Below are 10,880 nucleotides of genomic sequence, written 5' to 3'. Positions count from 1 at the left end.
TTTGCCATTACAGTGTTGCAAGAACACTTGCACTTGGCTGACTTTCTCTTCTCCTAAAGATACAAGATCAGTCTCAGGCCATGGACCTGGCAACCCTATGTGGCATAACACAAAATTAGAGTGTAGTAATGGTGAAGTTTTTCCCATAATTGTATTTCCATACTAGGAAAAGGCTTGACCTGTTGAATTTGCCTGCTGCACAGCTGTTAAAGGCACAAAACCCCTGTTTTTCCCCAATGCCAACCCTAAACCAAAGCCTAGGCTGCCATCCTGTAGCCACTTACATGGAAGCCTCACAAAACACAAAACGACATACATCTGAGTAGATATGTATACCATTGTACAGTAAGTTAACTATAAAGAGAATTATTAATGAGTCCCTGGTCTTTAGCTTCTGCAAAGCAGAAGACACGTCTAAGCCTCTTGCAAAGTTTTCATATTTGCCTGTTGAGTGGGAAAGGGATTCCTTAACATTCACTCACACTTATCATGTAGCAATATTTGCAGAAAATAATTCCTAGGCACTACCTGATCTCAGGTGAACCCAGCACAGGAAAGATGCATCGTTGTTGCTAGGGAAAAAAGTAGGGCAAACTATAGAGATTCCAAGGACTAACCAAGAATACAGAAGCAAGAAAAGTGCACTAAAAGGGAGAGGGGAAAAGCAGCTCTTTAGGACCCCAGGAACTCCTATTGACTGGTGTTAAAACAAACCACTTATCGATCACAGCTTTGACTTCACTCATTGGCTAAAAATACTGACAGAGAGGAGCAGCAAGTCTGGCTCATTCCACAGAAATCGCTTAGAAGGATACCTGCACATTTTGCTCCATAACTTACTTTCTAGGATGGATAGAGACTTTAAAAAAAAATTAAAGCTCTGATTCTGGGTTAAGTGCTGGGGGAGCCACTTAAGGTCTTCACTGGCACTGGGTTGGCGACCCCTGATATACCATTTTCTTGTTCCTGCTACAGGCATCTCTTCTTTGGGTCTTTTTATACTAAACTTTTCTTGGTTCAAGGCCCTTCCTAACTAAGTTTGTCACCTCACCTATTTACATTCTCCATTCTTTTTTTGGTCATTTGTTCACATTGACCTTCCTTTTTCCAGCCTTCCGTGTCACCCCCTTACCCTTCTCCCTGTTTCCTATGGACTTTACTTTTAGGTATTAGCATTGTAGGTGCTTAGAATTCTGGCTCCATTCAGACATGCCCCACCTCCAAGCCCCTTGTGCTACTTGGCTGATCCAGATTACAAGTTCTAGCTGCCCACTTTTGGTCAATGTAAGTCCCATTGATAGGGAAGCAACCCATATACTGAGGCTCACAAGGTCATCATGAGATCCTTCAGGGAGTTTCCATAATCCATCACTTAAGCTATGTAGAGAATAGGGTTGTCAGGCTCAGGGCCTGAGACTGATCCTGTATCTTTAGGAGAAGAGAAAGTCAGCCAAGTTCAGGTGTTCTTGCAACACTGTAACGGGAAAAACCACAAGGTGGAATTCTCCCTTCCCCCTGCACAACTTTTAAAGATATAGAAGACCTACTGCAGGCCAGGCCTGGCAACCAAGACTTTCTCTTTCTCTTCTCCTAAAGATACAGGATCAGTCTCAGGCCCTGAGCCTCGCAACCCTAGTAGAGAACATCCTTCACTTGAATTTTTGGATGTGAGAGGATGGGGGCCACATTCCATAGCATCTCCTGCCTAAATAGTGCCAAATGCTAGCTACATTACCAGTGGTGTACCAAGGGTGGAGCGGTGGGGTTGGTCCACCTCGGGTGTAGGCAATAAGGGAGTGCATAAGAACTTCTTACGAACCTTTGAAGGTAGTGCTACAGTTCCTCACTGCAGCAGAAGACGATTGCTAACGATAGTAATAATAATGTTGACGTCAGTTATCAAGTTTCCATTCCCTGGGAGAAGTTCTTTGCCATCAACTGGCAGGAGCCCAGCAGGTGTCCCTTTTCCACACAGAAATACCGCAATGGGGAAACCACGCATTGTAGGACTCCTAGTGGGACATATTTTTGCTTGTTTCTTAAAGATATCAACTCTCTCCTTTCACGTGTCAGCTTCCAGGGCGTGAGTCTGTAGGAATTTTCCCTTCCCAGGAGGAAGACATTCCCGGCTTCACCCCTTTCCCTTCCCGTCCTTGCATAGCCCCTGCCCTTGCATGGCGAAGAAGTCATGCTGCGCCCTACCCCTTTCGGCACATGGCTTTGCCTCATTAATCCTCCACCGCTCAGATGAATCTGTGCCAACAGTGCCTGGAGGAATTAGAGCAGTCGCCTGGGCCAGCCTGGGGTAGTCCCAGAGGGGGCCGGAACAGCTGGAGAAGTTAGGCCTGGTAGTTCCCCCTCATCCTGGGGCTTGGTTGGCAGGCGGGAGTGCCAGTGGCAGTGGCAGCGCAGATGGGATTTCCGCACGTGCCACCGCACGTGCCGCTGCAGCTAATCAGAATTTGGGAGGTCGTGCCTCTTGCTGAGGGTGGATCAAGGGAGAGAGGATTGAGGGCAGCTTAGTCTACTGTTAATTGTGCCTCAAGGTCGGACCCAATTTGTTTGTTTTTGTTTTAAAAACAAGCTTTGTCAGATTTAAGGCCTCGTTTGCCCCTTCAGCGACCTCTCCATAGTTATTAATAATGAAGAGGAGGTAAAGGGGCTTAAGCCTGGTTGCCAATTTCCCCATATGTGGGGCTTGGGCTGGATGGAGCTACCAGAGCTAGGTTTATTTAAAATAAAGAGATAGGTGCTGGGGTTAAGGGGGGCAGTGCATAAAGAAGAGAGGGCTTCTCACTAGGGTTGCCAGGTTCTTGGCCTGAGACTGATCCTGTATCTTTAGGAGAAGAGAAAGTCAGCCAAGTGCAGGTGTTCTTGCAACCCTGTAATGAGAAAAACCACAAGGTGGAATTCTCCCTTCTCCCTGCACAACTTTTAAAGATACAGAAGACCTCTTGGTTGCCGGGCCTGGCCTCCAAGAGGGCTTCTGTATCTTTAAAAGTTGTGGAGGAGGAAGGGAGAATTCCACCTTGTGGTTTTTCCCATTACAGTGTTAGAAGCACACCTGCACTTGGCTGACTTTCTCTTCTCCTAAAGATACAGGATCAGTCTCAGGCCATGGACCTGGCAACCCTACTTCTCACAGGGCCGCTGTGAGACCTCTGATGCCTCAAGTAGAACAGCAAATGGCGCTGCCTCTCAGTCAAGGTCTGAGTACCCAAGATCTGGTAAATTATTTTGCAACCTGAGAACATCCCACAAATGCTACTTCTCTCTCTCTCTACTTTGCTACTTTGTCATGATGCCCTCTGTCTAATGGTATGGCCAGCCTTGCTCCTGCACCTTTACTACTTTTATAGAAGATGTTGATAACACCTGTTGAAATTCACACCTTAAGATGTTTTGTTTTTAAGTTTTTTTGTTTTCTCACCTGTGGTTTGCTGCCCTGAGCTCCTTTTGGGGAGGAAAGGCAGGATATAAATTTAATAAATAATAACACCTGCTGAAATCCCCTTTTCTGTACAACTTTTAAATAAGAACCCAATCCCCTTCTCAGAGCTTGGAAAAGTTACTTTTTTGAACAACTCCCATCAGCCCCAGCCAGCATAGCCACTGGATTGGGCTGATGGGAGCTGTAGTTCAAAAAAGTAACTTTCCCAAGCTCTGCCCCTTCTGCATCTGAGCCCCATAACTAGAGCTCTATCATCTGGCTTGCAAGCCCTGAACCTTATTTCATTAACAATTTAGATCTGGGGTGGAGTACCTGAGCTCCTTCAGATGGTGTTGAACTCCAGCTCCCATCATATCTCCAGCCCCAGCCATCACAGCAGACTATAGTCCAACAACATCTGGTCACAGCTTACCCATCCTGATTTAAGACATTTCTGCCCTTCAGTTGAAATCCCATAAGAAACTTAATTGTGTGCGAGTTTGGTTGGCTAGCTAGCTTTTTTTTTCACATATCCCAAAACTCGGGCCTGGTTTTGAATCATATTCCAAAATGGAGTACTAAGCCCTGGTGGTAGTTCAGTGATGAAAGGCAGTCTGCATAGAGAGATGCTCATGGCTTTGGAAATAATTAGTGGTGCAAATGGAGGTTTTTGTCTTGCTCTCTGTAGGTGATTACAGAAGGTTATTTGCTGTGGTAACATACCACAGTGTACATATAACCATTTGGTAAATTTGTCATCTGTATTATGCTGGTGTGGAGAATCTTCTATATCTATAAAAGCAGAATTGTGGTATGATTTTCCTCACCTCATGGCTGGACAATACACATGACCATCTTATCAAAACATCTTGATGAGATCATTTCATAAATGATCACTTGTATTTGCCCTTTGTTACTCTTATATGTAGCTTCCAGGACATTGGGTGGGTACAGACAATCATCTGCACCTGATATGTGGTAAAATTATCCTTGCTGTTTGTCAAGATGACATGAAAACCAAGGCAACGTTGTTGGTAAATGTATTAATTATAAATGTTTTCCACTCTGTATTGTTCATGTGTTCAGGAACGGAGCCACAGATGTGTGTGTAGTGGGGCACTCACTAAAACCACACCCTATACTTTTTGTTCCTATTTGAAAACTGTCCTGTGGGTGGCAAAAACACAATGAACACAGGGGGAGTCACTCTGTTTCTGCATCTCTATGGGACATGCTGTGACAATCCCACCTTTGGCTCCACCTGTCAGGTTCCCACCTGCTTGTGGCTACCGCCTTTCACTAGGCACCACCTCAGGACACCACCAGTCAGGATCGTCGTTTCTATTTTTTCTCACTCCACTCTAGCACAGATCTCTCAAGATCCCACTGCTAGGCAGCACTACCAGCCACTCCCTGTAAACAATACTGCTAGAGACTTTGCCTTAGTCTCCCTATGGCTTGTTACTTTGTGTCTGGGTGCCCTTGCTGTCCACAACCCCCCTGTATCTTTGTCTATAAAGCATACAATCCTGAGTTGCTCTGGATACTTGACGATGTTACAGTTTCTTCCTTCACCGCTGCCACCATCTTCAGCCTTGTTAATTACCCTACCCTCCCTTCTGGTCTGTATATCCCCAGCCAAGGATCAGGCATTTGGTAAACCAATAAAAGTATTTATTTGATAACACCAGGAAGTAACAAGATTACTTTAGGAATGTTTAACAAGCATATGGTTTCATATAGTGTCATTCCTATGTTTCCAGTTATATATATTCTGTCCAAATATCAGCCTAATAGAATCCAAACCTCCCTCAGAACTCTGTCAACTCAATCCCAACTGCCTCCCACTTCAACTCCTTTCCAATCACTCTCCTCTCAACTCTCCCCCACTCAACTGTCATCCTCTCATTTATACCTTCAGCCATTCAAACACTCAGCCAATCATCATCCAACACTCTCCTGCATTCTAGCCCATGTACTCCCCCCTCTTACTCAATTCACTTACCATATATCCCTATATAAACCCGCACTTACCATATTTACAGTTTTTAACATATAAGGACATCACACATGCCTTATGACATATGCTGGCATTTGCGGCACCCAGATCAGCAAGTGCTGATTGCATTGAGGATTGAGGCTCCTTGGGCTCAGCCTAGCATTGAAAACAAGTTTCATAGTTGAGGCCTGCTGATGAAATCTGGCTCAAAGTAAGTCCTTTCTTCCCTCCAAAGAGAAAGAGGGGATTATTATGTTTATTTTAACATGAAGAGCACCAAGGAGGGGTTTGGAAGCCATTCTATTCCCATGTGATCATGGCATCTTGCAGAGCTATTACATGCTAGTGCTTATTGGTTGCACTGCCCACCTATACAATAGTGCAAGGGCACATGCAATTGGCATTTTTACACATGACCCTAGAAGAGCCTTTGAGCCTCTCTTCCCCTATCTTGTATGGGAAGGAATGGTCCCTGCTTGCTTAAAGGAGGTGGTGGTAAGACCCCACCTTAAGAAATCTTCTGTGGATTCAGAAAATTGAAACAACTACTGACTCCTAATGCCCTCTTGTAGGCAAGGTTCTTGAATGGGTGGTCTTTAACCAGATCCAGGCTCTCTTGGAAGAGACCTGATTTTCTAGATCCATTTCAGTTGAGGTTCAGGCCTGGTTTTTGCACAGAAACTGACTTGGTTGGCCTGTATGATGACCTTTGTTAGGAGAGAGACAGGAGGAGTGTGAACCTGTTGATTCGCCTTGATTTCTCATACCATCGATCATGGTTGTTGTTGTTATGTGCCTTCAGGTAGATTTTGAGATGGCAAGCCTATGAATCAGTGACCTCCAATAGCATCTGTTATAAACCACCCTGTTTAGATCTCATATGTTCAGGTCTGTGGCTTCCTTTATGGAATCAATCCATCTCGTTTGGCCTTCCTCTTTTTCTACTCCCTTCTGTTTTTCCTAGCATGGATGCCTGTAAATCCAAAGCAGGAGTCAGCAGCCATGGTGCTACGTCCCACAACTTGCAAACCCATGCATTCCTTTTTAACCTTCTCTCCCTTAGCTGGCTGTTTTGTGGCTAGATTGTAGAGTCCAATGTTGATTACTCTATGGACACGTTTACACGGGTGGATGCTTGCTACATTCATGCTATGTGGCCAGTAGTTCCGCACAAGAAAGAAGCCCCTTTCTGGCAGAAATGAAAGTGGTGAAGGGGAATATTGTTTTGATATCACAGTGACAGCCATGCAAGCTGCAAACTATTCCATGCTTCTGCCAGTCTTTAGCAAACAAGAAGAGGTGCAGCACATGGCATAATGAAGACTGTGCAAGTTGCATTTCTTTTCTGGCCATTATTATTATTTGTTTCATTTCATGATTATTACTGAAAATAATTTTGTTGTATAGAGAAGGGGGATGTTAAAAAATGATCCACTCTGGGTGTCGGTACGCCACTGTACATTACACATTCTCCCTTCCCAGGAGGAAGTCATTCCTGGCTTCACCGCTTTCCCTTCCCGTCCTCGCATAGCCCCTGCCCTTGCACGGCAAAGAAGTCATGCTGTGCCCTACCCCTTTCGGCACATGGTTTTGCCTCGTTAATCCTCCACCGCTCAGATGGATCTGTGCCAACAGTGCCTGGAGGAATTAGAGCAGTCTCCCGGGGCAGCCTGGGGTAGTCCCAGAGGGGGCCGGAACAGCTGGAGAAGTTAGGCCTGGTAGTTCCCCCTCATCCTGGGGCTTGGTTGGCAGGCGGGTGAGGCAGTGGCAGTGGCAGCAGCAGCGCAGATGGGATTCCCAGAGCTAGGTACGCCACTGTACATTACACATTCCAATAGCTAAGGTTGTTTGTGCATCCCATAATCACCATGCCACACAAGTGTGAAATTCGGTATTGAGTGTGCCGAATATGGATTGTTTTAAAATGCAGGCTTCTAGGCCTTCTGGTAGAGAAGGCAAATGCAAAAGTGTATGGGTAATACCTGATGAAATATCAGACATTGGTGGGGGAAGATTTCCAGGAGTTAGGGGGTAAGATTTTAGCACTCTGCATCCCCTTGCCTGCAAGCAGAGAATAAATTATGGAAAAGCCAATCTGGCTGGCAACTACTGAAAACAGAATGGTGTAGATGGGCCCAGTTAATCTGATCCAGTTTAACTGAAATTGTAGTCACAGCCCTGCCAACAGACCAATGGCCAGCATGGCTAGTGCCATTATATATGTCATTTTTATAATTAATTCTCCTTGTAGAATTTTGGCTTTCCCGTTTTAGTTTTTGATATGCATTGGTCCTGAGGCCTTCTCATTGGACAAAGCCAGCCACAGCAAGGCCCAGTACAAAGTCTACCTCAACAAGGATACCTTCATATGAGCAAACAGCAGGGATCTGGATTATTGATGAGATCTTTTCAGAACACTTTGTTGCCTATACCTGGGCTTAAATTTATAAAGATGTTACGTTCCTGTTTTGATAGTGAGCTGAACTTTACAAGGTAAAGATGTGTGGGCAAAAGCAAAAGGAAACATGAAAGTCATCCATATGACTGTTACTGGCAATTGTACAATAATAGAAAAAGGCAACAAAACCTTGCAGGGTAGAATCCTCTTGTCCTATATTCTAGCCATCCAGCCATGCCCTGTTTTAGGATACTCTATTCCATCCCACCTCTCTCCACTGTTTCTATTTCCCCCACCCCCTCCAATAGTCAGTCAACATTTCATGCCCATTGACCATGCTAAGTCCTCATTAAACTTTTTGAGACCCTCATTTTTTAGTTTCCCACCCCCAAAATGTTTTTACTTCTGTCTATCTTGGCATTTCCACAAGCCTGCTGAATTAGGGTTGCCAGGTTCAGGGCCTGAGACCGATCCTGTATCTTTAGGAGAAGAGAAAGTCGGCCAAGTGCAGGTTTTCTTGCAACACTGTAACGGGAAAAACCACAAGGTGGAATTCTCCCCCCTGCACAACTTTTAAATATACAGAAGACCACTTGGAGGCGGGGCCTGGCAACCAAGAGGTCTTCTGTATCTTTAAAAGTTGTGCAGGGGGAAGGGAGAATTCCACCTTGTGGTTTTTCCCATTACAGTGTTGCAAGAACACCTGCACTTGGCCGACTTTCTCTTCTCCTAAAGATACAGGATCAGTCTCAGGCAGAGCTTGGAAGATTACTTTTAAAAAGTAATAAATTACAGTTACAGTTACATGCCCCAAAAAAGTAGTAATTACCGTTACAATTATAATTGCTCTGAAAGTAAATGATTACTTTACTTTTCCTCCAAAGTAATCACTACAATTACATTTCAGTTACTTAAAAAAACACCTACAAGGTGCTGGCCTTGGCTCCTGCACATCTAAGTAGCCTAAAACAACATTAAAAATAAACACACACATTCAGAGGAAGTAGAATAATTATTTTTATTCATAAGATAGCAATGGTGATATCTCTGCTGGTAAGGGTGGTGGGGAGGGAGGCAGAGGCCACTACTCAGATCTTTGCACGTCATACCAAGTGCAACCCCACCCTCCACTCAGCCAGCAACCATAATCTCTCTCACGTAACCACCTCGCAGACCCTGCCCCACCACCAACTAAGGGTCACTCACTCAAGCAAACATTTTCCCCTGAGATGCAAAACAGTTAAAATACTGCAGATGCAGCACAGTAGCCAGAGAGGGTGATGGAGGCCACTTTCTGTGCCAAGGGCAAACACAGTATTCTCTCTCTCTCTCTCTCTCTCTCTCTCTCTCTCATACACATACACATACACATACACACACACACACACACACACATTGTCATCTTTCACTTCCACAGTTCTTTATTCTCCATTCTGCTGCTGCCTCCTTCTCCTCCTTTATCCATGTTCTTGACCTCCGGCTCCTTTTTCCCTCCACTCCGTTCTTCACTACCACTATCTGTTTTTTTAAACAATTGCTTGCTCCACTCCACCCTGTCTCACTCTCCGTCTCCTCCCTTGTCGCCTCCTACCCATCCACAGAGCATGAGGAAAGAGCGACACTGCACAGAAGCTCAGTTTGAGGCACATGATCTTCATCCACAAATCAAAGGAGCAGAAGACTTCCCCTGCCCCCCCAAGTAATGCCCAAAAGTAATTCTGGAAACATTACAATTACTCCACAAAAGTAGTAAAATTACTCCTATTACAATCAAAATGTAAAGGAATTACCCACTCGTTACTCAAAAAAGTAATGAATTACAAGTAATTCGTTACTTGTAACTAGTTACTTCCAAGCTCTGGTCTCAGGCCCTGAGCCTGGCAACCCTACTCCCTCTTGTGTGTGGCTGATGCTGGCTACATAAAAATCAATTCTCAGTACTGTGCAAGAAAGCCAAGCTACCTGTTGTGTTTATTTCAGATCAGTTACAGTCTCCTTTATTTGACAAATGGCTGTTTGGAGAGAACTTCCAAAGTTCTCTATCCCTTCATTTTTACAGCACATATTTATACCACTCTCCAAAGCACATGTAACAAATTACAATATGTCAACATTTTAATAAGTCATTCAACATGTCAGCTTGACATGCATCTACTGTCTCTCACACCAGCATAAAAAATAGAGCAGAGAGATTAAACATTAATCAGGGTAACCACCTAACAGTCTAAAGTCTAAATATTGCATCCTGTGGCTTGCAAATGATTTCCTAACCTGTTTATTCTTCTCTTGTTTGATTCTACTTGGGTTATAGTGACTGCTTGATTCTTGGAATATATTTTTGATTTTTCTTTTAGTACATTAAACAGAACCATTTTACGTGGCCTTCCTTCCTTTCACAATTCACAATTCTGAACCAAAGCTATGAAATATGAAACAAAGTTGAGGCCTAGCTTTTGCTGCTTCCACAATAGGGTTTCCAGGGCTCCAGATTTTGCCCAGAGACTCTGGATTTTTGGGGTCCTCTCTGGGTCTCCAGGTGCATCACCTCAATTTCCAGACTCTCAACTTTCATTAAAAGAAAGTTTCTAGGTGGTCTGGTTCACGAGATATGCACCAAAATGTCAGCCGCAGCCACCCTGCAACTTCTATTAAATGAGCTTGTAGCTGGCTGTGTTGATGCTTGGCAGTTTTTGCGTGAAACAACACGTTACGTTGGATGTAAGATGGTAAAGAATTATCACAGAGGCTTGAGAAAGTTTCAGAGTCTTTACTTAGACATTAAGGCCAAAGGCTTAAGAGAATAGATACAAGTAGAGTTTCTCCCCCCTTCATGGAGAAGCTCTCAGTTCAGAGACAAGACACAGACAGCACAGCACAGAACAGCAATAGAAAGCAACTAGAACTTTTTCCCAAGCTGTTATCACCCGTTACCATGGCAACGTGTCTGCTTCCCAGGCCAGTCTTAGCTGATAACGCTGCTCCTGCAGACACATGCTTGTAACTCTTTCAGACCTGATGAAAACATCCATAGGCAGTACGGCCTAATGCCAACA

This window comes from Rhineura floridana, chromosome 3, assembly GCF_030035675.1.
Source record: "Rhineura floridana isolate rRhiFlo1 chromosome 3, rRhiFlo1.hap2, whole genome shotgun sequence".
Taxonomy (NCBI): domain Eukaryota; kingdom Metazoa; phylum Chordata; class Lepidosauria; order Squamata; family Rhineuridae; genus Rhineura; species Rhineura floridana.
The sequence above is the reverse complement of the archived record's forward strand: the minus strand, read 5'-3'. Positions refer to the sequence as shown.